Source organism: Nematolebias whitei, chromosome 14 (assembly GCF_014905685.2).
Source record: "Nematolebias whitei isolate Nwh7 chromosome 14, NemWhi1, whole genome shotgun sequence".
NCBI classification, from domain to species: domain Eukaryota; kingdom Metazoa; phylum Chordata; class Actinopteri; order Cyprinodontiformes; family Rivulidae; genus Nematolebias; species Nematolebias whitei.
This window is the reverse complement of record NC_056511.1, coordinates 38,644,888-38,656,324: the sequence shown is the minus strand read 5'-3', so window position 1 is coordinate 38,656,324 and position 11,437 is coordinate 38,644,888.

The window sequence follows — 11,437 nt, the reverse complement described above, 5'->3', positions numbered from 1 at the left end:
GTGGAAGTTATTTTCATGTTTTCACCTAGAGGAAATGTGAGAAAACAGAAAATAAAGTGGGACAAGATAATTAAAGGCTGCTAGGCTGATCTACTGTTAGTTTTAGATGTGTTTTCTACATCTCCATGACAACCAAGTGGATAGTCTTTTCACCGTGTTGTCAGCAGTCCAGTACAGATCACTCCACTGACTGTGCAGCTATTTCCACGTTGTGCTGAGGAGCCATGAAGTGTCTCGTGTGTCTGCCTTATGTTATATTTGCTCACAGGCATGAAGCGTTTGTTGATGTCCAGCTGAGAGGTGATATAATGTCTGACACAGTTCCCACTGACTGCTGAAACTGTCAGCCGGGGGCATGTTTTAAGCAGCAAGAGCATACATTTCCAGCACTTATTTGTATAATAATCTAGCTGTGATCAATTTGTGTGAATGTGTTGCCTTGAACAAATTTGTAGCAGCACTTTTTTATTTTTTAAACACTATTGATATGGAGTATTGTTTAATAATATAGCTGAACAAACTGCAAGTCATGTCTTTGAGAAGAATTGTGACTCGGCTTACCTAGGTGACAGAAAGCACAGGTGGGAAGAAAACTAATGTTAGCTGGGTTTGTGCCCTTAAACTAAATGATTCATGTTTAAAATGATCCATTTGGCACAGACTAGGCTAGAGTTTCTTTACGTTTGGCTTAGGGAAGCACGTGAGACTTGCAGAAAAGGACCTTAATGTATATTTTAGATCCTTAACAGTCACACTGGTGTGCACAACATTCTCATCAACAAGTTTATATTCTAAAAAAGAAGTGTGAACTTGTTGAATCTACAGTTTGAGAAAACAAGTTATATAAGTTTTTGAACACATATCTGCAAGTCAGCCTTGTTGGTTTCAAACCAGTCAGTAAAAATGCGACCGACAGCCACCTCACATGAACCCAGTTACACCATCTGTGTTTGAACTTTGTACTCTGCAGGTTTCAGTCCCGCTCTTGGGCTCTTGCACGCTAGAAACAGAGTATTTGTTTTCCACACAGCACTAAATGAATATTGTTTTGTACGTTTCCTTGTTTAGCTGTCTTTAATGGAGATAAATTGGTCTCAAAACTAGTCACACAAGTGCGCAACGAAATTCTTAAATGCTTAAACAGTATTTCAAATGTACACGTGTCAAAATGCACACGTAGGAATATTTTGCGCATATATAACTGTCAAAATGCATGTGCACAAATCACGTTCTACGGACGGATCGGTCAACACGAGTGCACGCAAATGCGACTTTTGAGACTTCATTGCCGCTCCAGATTCACAAAGGTAATGCTGCGTTCAAGGCTGGTGAAAAGCTGGGACATCTGAGCATTATCAGATTTACTGAGTTATTGGGAAAAACAACTAATTTCTAGTTTGGCGCAGTAGCTCATAGCCTCTATACTCCTAGCAGTTGATTTGTGCATGTGTTTAACAACTTGTATGAGCAGAATTTTCCTGCATGTGCATTTTGAAAGGTGTACATTTGAAAAACTGTTTATGCATTTGTGGATCTTATGTTCTTGCATATTTTGTTGTACACTTGTGCGATGACTTTTGAGACGAATTTATCTCTATAGTTTTTCTTTTGGCTGCTCCCTCCTGCAGGTGTCGCCACAGTGAGCAAACTTGAAAATATGACAAGTGTTTTAAGCCACATGCCCTTCATGGTGCTACCTGGGCTCAAACCTGCAGCCTTGAGTTTATGAGACCATGGCTCTAACCACCGATCCACCGCAGCCCTAGAAACAACATCCTAGTTGCTGATGAACTGAGATTCATTTGAAACCTAACATTGGTTCTATAGGTGTATTTTACCAGTTTTTTATTCGTGGTTTTTTTTTGACGGTCATTTTGTAAAATCTTTGTGTATTCAGATCTGTAGACAGATTAATATTTATCTTTATCTAGACCACTAACACTCAGGGGTAAAATAGTTTTCTAACTAATTTACTTTATCACTTTCATCAGTAACAGACTGTAATCTGTTATTTTCTTATTGCTTTGATTTTTTTTTTTGCTTGTAAAACTGAATTTTATATTCAAACTTACTTCAGTTTGACACGGTGTCTTTCAACCGTTGTAGTTATACTTGCCCACCAGCATAACAAACTTCCCTTTGAGCTGCTTTTTAAAAATAAAATCAACATATTTTATTTGTACTTTTTGCCATTTCAGTGATGGAACCTACAATAAAACAATATATTTCATGTAAAGACGTGTTTAATTATTATGTGGAGGGTTATCTTCCTGTTCCTATTACAAGAACTAAATAAGTTGATTTAAAAATGCTCTTCATTACGAGAAAAGTCAAAATACTTTAGACTTGAATGTATCTGGACATAAAAGAACATGAAATAATTTTTTACAGGTTTTAGCTTTATAACACTATAAGTTTCACGTTAAAATGTACTCTTGTACAATGTACTCCAAAGGTACACAAATTAATCGTTGGCCACCCCAATCATCTTAAGAAACTATACTTTTAATCACAATATGAACAAGAAAGCATAGGTTGCTCAAATGATGGGGGTGGCCGGTTTACATAAATATATGATGGTGGCCATCTTGGATTTTGATATAGCAACCCAATTTTAAATGGTGACCTTTCTTTTGTGTAGATGCAGCTACACACCAAAATGGAAGTCGTTACCTGGCATGTTTTTTTAGTTATCCGCTCACAGGATGGACATACATGTGGACGATGATGGATGGAAGAAATTATCCAATTCTCTTTGCTCTGCGATTGGGACAGAAATATACATATAAGTGAGTTGAGGTTACTTTAATGAAAAATGTCAGGAGTAATTTCAGCTATGATTAAATTATCTACTGTTCATTGTGACAAAATGGAAGGGGGTGACTAGAGAGTAATGTATGCGTCATAAAATGACCTCCGCTGAACAGGCCAAAACCAGAAATTATCAATGTGGATTGAGAGTCCCAGTTTTTTAATTTTTTTAATTTTTAATTTTTATTATTGTTTTAGGTATTTTGTCCCTGATGAAGCACAGTACACCTTCAAAGAACAGAAAACTCATTGAGTGCTTGTATGCAGGACAAACCCACAGGCTGGCATGAAGGCTGGAGGTGGGAGGTGTATGGCAGGGCATTGAGACATATAATCAAACCAGACTCCCTTCTCTTATGGCGTTTTTAGATCTAGCATTTCACTAAGTTAAAATACATGTGTAATACTCAAACATTTAAATAACATTCCCACTAATTAAAAAAAATTAAAAATCTTTTACCCGCTTCTTCCATTTTGGGTCACGGGGGTCGCCGGTGCTCATGTCCAGCAATCACTGTGCGAGGGGCGGGGTACATGCTGGACAGGTCTCCAGTCCATCACAGGGACACATAGAGACAAACGAGACAAACAACCATTCACTCTCTCACTCACACCTAGGGACAATTTAGCGTTGCCAATCGGCCTAACATGCATGTTTTTGGTCTGTGGGAGGAAACCGGAGTACCCGGAGAAAACATACGCGTGCACAGAGAGAACATGCAAACTCCACCCAGAAAGGCCCCCGGACCGGGATTTGAACCAGGGACCTGCTCGCTGAGAGGCAGCAGCTCTACCAGTTGTGCCACCGTGCTGCAAATTTTGGACCATTTATGTGGAATTTTTTGTAATTAATTCCTTTATGGTAAAACTCGCATTTGAAATGTTTACAATCTTAGTTGTTACAAAACATAATTTAATTTCACCATATTTATATTCAAAAGGACATGCTACATTAATAGTAATGTAATACATCTTGGTAAATATTCCTAGTTAGTGTTAACCATTATTCTCCAAACTTGTCTGAAATTTATTTTTTATTTGTCATGACACACTGGAAAAAATTACTAGTGTTCATGTCGCAATAATATTTTAAACTAAACCTCAAACACTTCTCTAATTTGAACCTTTATTTACTTTGACTCCTATAGTAATACTTTACTATAGTAAAACCATTTTTTCCTAGCTAAGGCCGTAGCTGTCATCCAATCTGATCTTACTAATTAGACGTCCTTGGATCCCATCAGATTGGTATCTGGGGAGTTTCTAGACTAGATGAACATTTTAGACTATTTGACAAGTTTGTTTTTTTAGCCCTTGCTCATCTGTTTTTGCAGGATTCACTGCTGCAACACTGGGGGGTGCACTGCCACTGTAGCAGTGTTGCAGCCATGCAGGGGTAGGTGACAAGAAAAAAATTATGAAAATACCAATATATAGGTTAAGTGTTTCTCCGCCAAGTAATGGTCAAAATATTAAGTACAGTCAAAATATAAGTGACTTGGGTTCTTTGCAATAAAAGTCAAGAATTACTTGGAAGGAACGGATATAGCTGACTGTCTTTAGTGCTCAGAGAATATGTTATGAATGACTTTCAGCTACTACCACAATTAACTTTAGTTTTATATAATTGAGCTGATAGCCAGCGATGATGACCATGCGTGAGATGGTGTGTCTGTGAGCAGAAGTGAATGTGAATCTCCCTAAACATGTGAACTATTAACATTTAAAACAAACATACCTGACTACGTTTGTCCAGGAATAACTGGAGTTTGATCTCTACAAAATCTCCTGCTTCCTTCATCGGGCTGATGTTTGTTGTGCATTGATCAAGTTTGTAAATGACGCTCGACCCCAGAGAGAATATAGTTATCCTCCAGAATTCCTCTTTGAGCTGACTAGACGAGCAGATAAAACCAATTTTGCGCAAGAATTGCGCATAATTTGATGCAACACGAGCACCAAATTTGTCATAGCTGTTCCCAAGAGTCTTGTGAACAGTCTTACCAAACAGGCCATCTAAAAATCCAGGTTGGTTAATTATTATAATTATATTATTATTATTTTACAAATATGTTTTTCTTGCAGAGTACTGTGCAAGGCTGACCGAAGAAAACGTATAAATTGACTCAAAGATAATTTAAAGTGATCGTGTAATTTAATTCTCATATAGGCTAATTTTGGAAGTCATCTTGGATTTTCAAACAGCCAGTCAGACAGATTTGACAAATACTTCAAAGAAAATCATTGTACCAAATGCTTGTATCACAATTTGCACCATTTTTTTCTAAACTGTTCTACCAGAGGTTAATTTATTTTTCTTCTTCTTTCGGCTGCTCCCTTCTTCAGGGGTCACCACAGTGATCTAACTCAGACTTGGTAACTGTTTTTACACCGGATGCCCTTCCTGACACAACCACAGACCACCGAGCTACCACAGCTCTCTGTGTGGTGCAGGGGGCTGCCATCTGGTGCTCCAGAGGGAGCAGATGGTGGGGCTGAGGGTCTTGCTCAAAGGCCCAGCATGAGGCAAGTGAGGGTGGAGGCAGGTGTGGGTACTTCACCTTTCCCACCCACATTTTGATGTTGTCGGTCTGGGGAGTTGAACCGGGGACCTTCGAATCACATGCCCACCTTCTCTAACCTCTGCCACCACTCCCACTAAAAATGATCTAGAGAAAAGACGGTCTCACACAAAACTACTTCATGGGTTATTGCATAAAGGATATGTGCAACTCTATGTTCAAATGATGGAACAGAAACATCCTCTTTCAGTAAACAAACTAAAATAATTATTATGTCCTCCTTATTTTTTAACTTAGACAGCAGTGCATTTGAAGCACAGTATTATATAATTCAGAAATAAGGGCTGAAATGAGCTTCCTCTGTAGGGTGACTGGGCTCAATCAACTGGGAGGGGATCCCAAGGCAGACTCCGAACTCATGGAAGGATCATCTCTGTATCCTCTCTGGCCTGAGAATACCTTTGGATTCCTCAGGAGATGGAGAGTAACACTGCAGAGAGGGATGTCTGGGTTTCCCTCCTGGAAACGTTGCCTTTTCAACCCAAACACAGATAAATGGGTGGATAATTGGAGACGATTACACTATTGTTGCTGCTCAATCAATAAAGTAAGATTTTTTTTAGGCTGCTGTCAGGTCCAGGCCGCAAACATTCATATGGTAACACAGACTTAACGCAAAGTAAACTAAAGTGCAATAGTGTAGCTTTAATATATATTATAACAATCTACTATGAGCCGTTAGCCTAGCCTGGAGGAAGAACATTATTGAAAAATTACCAGACTAGTCTTTTGAAATACAGACTAAATCGTAAGGGGATCCCCCACCCCCATATGGCCTTCTTTTTGAAATAGCCTAAATATAACAACTGGATAATAAAACGTGAACTTTTCAGACAGCTTTTAGTTTTGGTGTGCCAACCCCAAGATTATCAGTGGCCCCTCGATCTGACAACTTCTTAGAAAAACTTCCAGGAGTTTTACATTTTCCACTACTTCAAGCCTTCAATAGGAGATCATTTTGTTTTAAATCGTCTTTGTTTTGTTCATCTTCTTAACATTGTAAAGAAACACCTGATTTTCGTTGTATTTCCAAGCTGTCGGTTGTTTTTGCTCCAGGCGAAACACCAGGCTCCAGGAAGAATGAAGGCTTTCTTGGTACAACCTTTATATCCGCTGGCATTTGCAAACCTGTCTGGTAGGTAGTCTAGGGTGCAAAATATTTCTTCAGCAGGTTTCTCAAAATGATACTTCAAGAATGCATTCTGTATGAGTACACCTTTGCTTTTCTAACTTGTGTTTCCTTCCTGAAGGAGCAGCTCTACTGTATGTTACATAAAAAGGTAAGTACTTTAAAACTGTTTGAGCATGTTCGGGATTGAAAGACTGGAAAGACTGGTCCACTGACACAAGAAGAGAGGAAACAGCTTGATAAGTGTGTTAGGAATAACATCTTAATTAGTTTTTATAGCGTCGTTGTCCTCAGAATCATCTGCAGATGTGAGGGTGGAGAACTGGTATTCAAAATCTTTGTTCAGGTACGTGAAAACCCATTGGGTAAAAAAGCTCTTGTGCCAAATGTTGCTCTGCTCTGATAGTAATTCTATCTGGCAGGTATAACTTGAGTTTCTTTAAGAATTATATGTAGACGAGTTGAAGCAATCTTTAAAAAAAACTATTTTGATAAGGTAATGTGATTCCTGCGAAGTGGGTTCGTAACGAAACAACTCGTACCATAAACCGTACCGTTAACGCTTCATTTTCCATTTCAACTGTTTGAGTAAAAGAACTTTCTGTTCAAGCGAAATCATCTGAAGATAATTGGTTTTTCTGAAAACATTTCTGTAGTATGTGATGGAGACTGTTTTCTTACACACGTATACGAGCTAATTCGGACAAACATCCCTAAAGTTCCCTCATGGCAGTGACCACACTGCTTGTGGGTCTGTGCATATTCACTGTTAACATTTCAGCAAGAGTTAACCCCCCCAAATATACAAATATACTATACTTCATATAGTATTTGACTTCACAGCTGAACAAAACAATCACATTATTTGCTTTATTGATATGGACAGTTGCAGTTCTGTAAAAAAAAAAAAAGTAAAACACCCCTTAAAGTTTGTAGTATTCTTTCAAACAATTTTTACACTTTCTGTTTTGCACCGTTGCTGTTCAACCAGAGTAAAAAAAGAGTGCAACGCCCACACTGTGAAACTCGTTAAGACCTGTTTATCAGCGGTTTCTAAACTTCTTCGAGTTAAATTAGCTTTGATTTGCCCACATTTCAAATAGTAATGTTTCCTGTTGTGCAAACAAAAACTCAACACAAACAACAAAACACTGTATATCATGAACTTAAAGGCATCTTTCTGACTTTCATTGATTCACATAGTTCTGACCTTGCTGCTGTATGTTCTGTAGCTGTAATTACTTCTTTCATGCTTAAGAGAAAGGTCAAGTAGTGACACCATGATGTTGTGTGAGTGACTGTGGGGGGAGTGTGTGGGGGGGGGGGGGGGGGGGAGATAGGCAGGACTTGAGTACCATTTTCCCCAGTGGGCAGACTCTGGTTCCAAGAGCAGCAACTCCTGTGAATCAGATCCTATGGCTTCATTTTCCAAAACAATGGTACACACACAGACATCATTTTACTATTTACACACAAAAACTACTATGTTAAAAACAAGCTAATTTGTATCCCAGCGCTGGGTCAAATTTGGACCAAACCAGCGGTGTAGTCTATTAGTGATACGCGAGTATACGGAGTATACCCACTAGAAAAGCGTGGTAATTTCCGTTTACTTGAATGTGCCCAATGACACGAGCCCATGTCACTATCACTGGCAATGATACACGACATGGGCTTGTGTCATTGTCAACACATTTGGAACATTTTATAGATGCACTGAGTTGGTTCAACCTGTTTTTTGTAGAATTAATACTCGTGTACTTACTTAATACTTAAACATGTTTTGCTTTGATACCGTTTAATAAAATCCATAACATGGTTTTAATACAAAGTCAACTGCTGTACAAAGTTAGTTGTACATTTATTCAAATAAAAGCATCAGAGAAATTTTTAAATGTTCCATCCATCCATCCATCCATTATCTTTACCCGCTTCTTCCATTTTGGGTCACGGGGGTCGCCGGTGCCCATGTCCAGCAATCACTGTGCGAGGGGCGGGGGACTCCCTGGATGGGTGGCAAGTCCATCACAGGGCCACATAGAGACAAACAACCATTCACTCTCTCACTCACACCTAGGGACAATTTAGAGTTACCAATCAGACTAACATGCATGTTTTTGGTCTGTGGGAGGAAACCGGAGTACCCGGAGAAAACCCACGCATGCACGGAGAGAACATGCAAACTCCACCCAGAAAGGCCCCTGGACCGGGGTTTGAACCAAGGACCTGCTTGCTGAGAGGCAGCAGCTCTACCAGTTGCGCCACCGTGCTGCCCTTGAAATGTTCCAGTATGCTTAAAAAGCTAAATAAATTAACGATTACATTGTACTAACCGGTGTACTTTGGTTTCTAAGCACAGTATACCCACTACAAAAATGTAGACTACACCACTGGACCAAAACCAACCCTGGAGTGAAAAAGAACAACTCCAGAAGAGCCTTATTTACGACTTGGGTTGGTGCTAGCTAGCGCTAACCATTATTATCATAGCACACACCAGCTAAAGTTTTTAAACCAGTTTCACTGTCTATAGCAAATTAAAGCTTTTAACAAAGCCAACCGGGTCAAACATCATTTTAGGAGTTGTTTTTTGCTCATTACATTCTCAAGCAGGAGTCAGTCAGCTCCAATATGGTCAGCTTGTGGCACAAAATGACAGACTGTAAAGAAATGACAACAACCCAACCACTGGGTGAAACTTTTGAAATGTTTAGTCAAACCAGCCCAACAAATCTGTGTAGGTCTAGTTTGAGAGCAGCAGATGCAATGTGCGAAGTGTCACCTAGTCGGTGAATATAATTCAGTCTGGTTCTCAAGCTGTTCAGTCAGTGGGTGTGTGTGGAGATCATCCATATGTTGTAGAAGTCTGATAAACTTACCTGGTAAGACTGGTTAGTCAAAGGTTTACAAACTGAGCGAGTGCTCAAATTCTTCTTTTGGCTGCTCACTTCTTCAGGGGTCGCCACAGCAAACTAACTCGCACGAAGACTTGGCGATTGTTTTTACACCGGATGCCCTTCCTGACTCAACCACAGATCACTGAGCCACCACAGCCCTCTGTGTGGAGGTGAGAGCTGCCATCTAGGGCACCCAGGGGAGCGGATGGTGGGGGTTAAGGACCTTGCTCAAGAACCTGGAGTGGGGCAAATTAAGGTGGAGGCAGATGTGGGTGCTGGCAGTTACGCCCGGGCAGGCAAGTGATGTCGATCCCCGGATGGAACCGGCATCTTTCTGATAGACTCGACATCTGCGCCACCAACAGTGAGTGCCCAAATTAATGATAAAAATACCCAAGGGCAAACTGTGCTTGTTGCTCTGTTCAACATTTGTTGGAGGTGTTGGCACTAAATTGTGAGTGAAACTGAACTTAAGTATCATTTTAAAAATTATTTTTGTGTTGTTGCAGTGATGACCGACTTAAAAGCAGGTTTAACAGCTCAGTGATAACAACAAAGGTGCCGAGGGTGGAATTTTTATTGTGAAACAGTTACTTTAGTAGTGAAACATTCTTTTTAAAGTTCAGTAGAGTGAGGTGAGATTTTTGTGGAATGAGGCAATGCAGGAAACCAAAGACTGGGTGGAGATGAGCTAACTTAGCATTCGTCATTTTCAGCCTTCACACCATGATGTCTTTTTGTTCAGAGTGTGAAATACTCTTAGCAGCTAAAATGTTTTCAGGTGTATAAAATTTGTTTCATTTGTGAGATATACAAAACTGAGACAGAGCTTTGAAAATCAGAGGCAAACACTTGTCCCTCATGGCAGAAACACTCTTGAATACATAGCATTGCAATTTAGACAAGACTTCAAAAATGTACAAAACAAAAACCTTATTTCTATTAATATTGTTAGTGTATATCTTAGATCCTTGTATAATGTTTCTTTTTTATACTTTATTTTTATTGCTATTATGGGGTGTAACAGCAAACTTGAGTACAATACTGTATTTTGTTCCACCTCAGGTACCACATGTAATGTGAGTGACAATAAAGTTTCCTTGAACCTTGAACCTTGAACCTTGAAAACTTCATGGCATTTCCGCGTTCATGAGGTTCCTGGTCTAATCGTGTTTATGGCAAATGCTCAGCTGTTAGTTGCTCACGTTTTTCGGCATTGTCATTTTTGGTTTGTTTGAGCACTACCAGAACCCAGAACTGAACCCAGAGGAACCAGGAGATACGTAAGAGTAAAAAAGGTAAGTGAGTTTATTCACAGGTTTTTGTAAAGACTGTATATCAGGAGCTCTGCAAAGAGAAACAACAGGTGAGTATATGATTTCTTGAAGCGTTGATTCAATCCTTATAGAAATAATGAGAAATAATCCTTACTTTTGGTTTACAGGTTTTAGTCTTCGAGGGGGGTCCGGAGATAGTGCAGTTGGGGGAACAATCAGGATCCAGAGGAGAGAGGAGCGGTACTGAGATGTCAGGAGCAGACAGGCAGGTGCAGAGTCTGAATAATTGTTTGTCTTACAGGGGTGGGGCTCAGTATTTGCCAAAGCGATCCAGGAGTCAGATCAAGGAACCAGGAGACAGGTCAGCACAGAGAGATCGAGCAAGGTAACTGAATAATCTGAATTATTCAGGGGTTGTCGGTTTAGTCACCATTGTGACTCAACGCTCCAACAGTGAACTGAAGTCAGCCAAGGCATCAAGAAGAGTAGAGCAGATGAGGTGATCTGAATCACCTGTTGTGGATCTTCTACCTGGCTGTGCCTGCAAATAATAAAATGTCCAGCAGAGAAAGCTCGTACCAGAGATCCGAACAGGCATTTATTTTTGCTTAAATTACACGAAGCAACACTAGTCCTACGGGTTTTCAGTATGTAGCTTAAACAAACATATGAAGTCCCCCTCAAAATAACATAAATTATGAGTGAATACAAAAATGAACCAAGTCAGAATTGTGATTGTTG